Here is a 5,095-nt window from a genome sequence, read left to right as displayed (position 1 = left end):
GTTGGTCGTAGATGATGGAGAAGAGGATCCTAGACCACATCCCAGTACCTTTGAACGAATCAAGGGGAAAGAACCAAAAAAGGACGAGACGTCCTGTGTGCAAGATGTAAAAGAGAAATGAATGGCAATACGAAGAAACCAGGGATACGGCAGCATTCCCATTGCCCTACCTTCTTCCCAAACACTCAGCCTGATGGAGGGCGAGGTACATCATTCTATAGAGGACCGCCTTTTGAGAGGCAGTTCAGGCCAGCAGATAATGGAAGAACATTCAGACCGCAACTTCGCCGGCCAAATGTATAGCATTCATTTCAGTATAATGCAGGAAGGGCAATACCCTTCGATGAGATGACTAGAACCAACAAAGGCGTTTCCAACGAAACTATGGACGGATGATGAGGCAGCAACAGGGAGTGCCACATCCTAAAGCGCTTAAACTACTCAAGGTAGCCAATCAAAATGTCCTCAAAGATAGTGAAGAGACCGGTATAGATGAATCAATTAAGGAACTGCCAGAAACTTCTTCTGGGAGATCAAAGTTTGAGCGGGACAGAAGGGATGGAGAAGATCTAGATCAGCCCCTTACCATCTAGTTCGGTACGTTACCTCCTGTCGTGGCCAATAATTACTTACTGGCCAATGAATTCAAGAATAAAGAAAAAGAAGAAGAGAGGGAGGACAACGAAGGAGAAGCTTGCGTGCTGGAATGTGAAGAAGGCTAGACTTCGAGGAGCCTACAACGATGAAGAGGACGACGGGATGACAGACATTGAAGAAGAAATCGACCTAGAAGCAGAAGGAAGAAAGAGAGGAGTATCGCACAATACTCTGTTGAAACAACTACATCGAGAAGGAGTTCGCGAAGTAGACTTGTTGGGAGAACCATCTGGGCGTCCTTTCGATTTCTATGTACTGTACGGGACACCCAAAAGGAAGAAGAGAGTGCCTTGCTCTGAAAAATATGGGTCACCTCCAAGAATAATGCCCCCTCCCATAGGTTGGGTAACTGATGAGGAAGTATTAGAAAAAAGTAAGAAGGAAGTTCAGAAGACAGAGGATCAGTGCGATATACTGCACGTCGACTCATCACAGGGGGATAATTCGACAGAAAACAAGCAGGAAGTAGAAATAGAGGCTGCCGAAAATGTTATTTTTAAACGGCCAGCCATGAAATTGACTAAACACTTGAGGCCATTGTTCGTTAAAGCTCTAGTTAACGGCATCCGAGTGGCAAAAGTGCTTGTCGACAATGGAGTAGCTATAAACACCATTCCATCTAGGATGATGAGGAAGTTCGCAAAGACAGAGGGTGACATGATTCCTACAGAAGTTATCCTCACGAGCTTCAATGGAGGAGCAACTTCAGCTAAGGGAGTTATGCCATTGGACATAACTATAGGGACGACTACTAGGACCACTGTCTTCTTTGTAATAGATGGTCCCACTAGTTACAATGTGCTACTAGGAAGAGATTGGATACACGAAAGTCGCTGTATACCCTCATCGCTCCATCAATGCCTGATCTTTTGGAATAACAAAGGTGAAGCAGAGGTGGTACAGGCCGATCATAGGCCTTTTGTCGCAGAAGCAAACTCGGTGGAAAAATTCATGTACGAAGGAAACTATGGACCTGTCAGGGTAGTACAAGATGGGGAAGAAACTCAAGTTATCGCGCAAAGCGAAGAACCATTCTCAGTGGATGCACTCACTGAAATGTTCAAACAGATGAGGCCAAATATAGTGGCCCTAGAAGAGTCAGTAATTGGCAAAAGAATAATCAAGGAGTCTTGAATGGATTCTAAGTTACAAAAGCAAATGGCCGACATTCAGGCCTTCAAAGCCAGACTGATGGCTTTCAATAAGGAATGCAATAACAAGGCGAAAGAAGAGACAGCCCTCAAAGCGCTGAAGGACAAGTTGGCAGTATTCGAGTTAGAACAAAGCATTGGCCGAGAAGTCAACAAGGTGAACTGTTTAGAAGAAGAAGTGTTTACAAGGGAACTGGACGATAAAGTAATGCGGATCGTCAAACCTGGATACGCTCAAGCATAAGACCCTCTGATCAAAGTAAACATTGGCAATGAAGGAGAAGATCGTCCAACATTCATCAGCCAGATGCTAGATCAAGAGGTTGGTAATAAATTAATCGTTTTGCTAAAGTAGTATAAAGATTGTTTTACTTGGGAATATGAACAAATGCCTGGTTTAGATAGAGACTTGGTGGAATATAGGTTACCAACTAAACCTAATTTTAAACCTCATAGGCAGCCTCCTAGACGCTTTGCTCCTAATGTACTCCCTAAAATCAAGGAAGAGATAGAGCGATTATTGAAAGCAGGTTTTATTAGAACAGCCAGATATATCGAATGGTTGTCCAATATAGTGCCAGTACTAAAAAAGAATGGTAAACTAAGGGTTTGTATAGACTTTAGAAATTTAAACATAGTTACACCCAAAGATGAGTATCCAATGCCCACGGTGGATTCTTTAGTAGACTCGACTGCCGGACATGTCATGTATTCTTTCATGGATGGGTATTTAGGATACAATCAAATTTATATAGCTGAAGAAGACATACACAAAACTGCCTTTAGATGCCCTGGGTCTCTAGGATGTTTTGAATGGGTGGTTATGCCTTTCGGCCTAAAAAATGCAGGGGCAACTTATTAAAGGGCAATGAATTTAATCTTTCATGATATGATAGGCAAGTTTGTTGAAGTGTATGTAGATGACATAGTAGTCAAGTCCATTAAAGAAGAGGACCATTTCGAATAGTTAAGATGTTCGTTTGAGCGAATGAAGCAATATAAGTTAAAGTTGAATCCCTTGAAGTGTGCATTTGGTGTTAATGCAGGGAATTCTCTTGGTTTCTTAGTACACAAGAGAGGGATTGAACTTGATAAAAATAAAGCGAAGGCCATTTTAGAGGCCAAACCACCTAGCAACAAAAAAGAATTGCAAAGGTTTCTAGGCCAAGTAAACTTTTTAAGACGCTTTATTTCTAACTGTGCAGGGCGAACTAAAATCTTTTCGCCGCTCTTAAAGCTGAAAAATCAGGACGAATTCGTCTGGAAAGAAGAACATCAAAAGGCTTTCGAAAGCCTAAAGACATATTTATCAAGTCCACCAGTGTTGGTGTCACCAATCCAAGGACGGCCAATGAAAGTGTACGTATCGACTGAAAAAGATTCAATAGCTGGAATGGTCGCACAGGAAGATCAATTTGGTGAAGAAAGGGCAATTTACTACTTAAGTAGACGGTTAACGAAATGTGAATGTAATTACTTTGCTATCGAAAAATTATATCTTCCATTGTATTTCACATGTACAAAATTAAGGGCTTATTTACTGCCCGTAACGATTTATTTAATTTTAAAGTAAATTTAGTTAAATATATGTTCTCACGCCCTATTTTACACCAAAGGGTATGCCTTTGGACACTAGTTTTATCAGAATTCGAGATACAATATATATCTCAAAAGGCAGTAAAAAATCAGGCTTTGGCTAATTTTCTAGCCGATCATCCATGCCTTGACATGCCTGAAGAAATTGAACTAGTAATCAATTCATTCGAGTTAAAACCTTGGGTGTTGTATTTCGATGGGTCAAAAACCTCTAAAGGTGCAGGAGTAGGAGTAGCATTGATTAATCCTTTAGAGATTTGCTACAAGTTCGCATTCACTTTAGACAGAACGTGCACCAACAATCAGGCCGAATATGAAGTCTTAATTGTAGGCCTAGAACTAATGATAGATATGGGAGTAAGAAATGTGATTGTTAGGGGCGATTCTCAATTGGTAATCCACCAATTGATTGGTGATTTTAAATGCCAAAGTGATTCCATTATAAGTCAATATGAGATCGCCCAAGAGTTTTTGGAAGAATTCGACCAAGTAGAACTTCAATGCGTTAATAGGATATATAATGATGTGGCAAATGAGTTAGCCCAAATGGTCTCAGGATATTCAAAGGTTTTGAATTGGAAGTCTACTTGTGAGTATGGAATCATATTGCCCGTGACTCAAAGAAGGGCGAGAAAGTTTGAACTTCACTGCATACAAGATGGAGATGCAATGGATTGGAGAACAGATATTAAAAGGTTCCTTAAGGAACCTAATGGAGGGATTAGTAGGAGAATGAAGCTGTGTTTGCTGAACTATACACTAATAGATGAAAAGTTGTTTGAGAAACGCTCTGATGGCGTATTACTAAAGTGTGTAAGTTTGCAAGAAGCCAAGACGATCATGGTTGAGGTGCACGAAGGGATATGTGGAGCTCATCAAGCTGGCCAAAGGATAAGATGGTTAATTATTAGGAGTGGATATTTCTGGCCAAAGATGGGAGAATTATGGGTTTAGTATGCAAAGAGTTGTTTAGCATGCCAAAAGCATGGTCCAATACAAAGGGCGCCAGCACGAGAGATGACACCTATTATTAACCCTTGGCCGTTCAAGGGTTGGGCGATAGACCTGATAGGGAAAATTTATACCCCATCGTCCAAGCAACATACTTTTGTTATAGTTGCAACCGACTATTTCACCAAATGGGTAGAGGCAGTACCTTTGAAAGAGATCGCCCAGAAGAATGTTATAGAGTTTATCCGTGATCACATCATTTATAGGTTTGGAATTCTACAAACGTTAATGGTAGATCACGGAACATCTTTGAATGGGGATCAAGTGAACAAATTTTTGAGCGAGTTTGGGGTTAAATTAGTAAACTCCACACCATACTACGCTCAATCCAACGGACAAGCGGAATCTTCTAATAAGATTCTAAAAAATATCATCAGAAAGATGATAGATGAAAATGTCAGAAATTGGCACGAATGTCTGAACAAGGCCTTATGGGCTTATAGAACATCACCTCGGTCAAGTACCAAAATTACTCCTTTCCAACTTGTTTATGGACAGGAGGTCGTTTTGCCCATGGAAATCAACGTGCAATCAATTCGAGTGTGCTTGCAACATAAGTTGAATGATGATGAGTATACAGAATCACTAATTCAAAATTTGTTGGGGTTAGACGAATTAAAGTTGAACGTTTTAGATAGATTGCAAGTTCAAAAACAAAGAATGACTAAGTTTTATAATAA

This window comes from Olea europaea, unplaced genomic scaffold, assembly GCF_002742605.1.
Source record: "Olea europaea var. sylvestris unplaced genomic scaffold, O_europaea_v1 scaffold1540, whole genome shotgun sequence".
NCBI classification, from domain to species: domain Eukaryota; kingdom Viridiplantae; phylum Streptophyta; class Magnoliopsida; order Lamiales; family Oleaceae; genus Olea; species Olea europaea.
Note: the sequence above shows the minus strand (reverse complement) of the source record.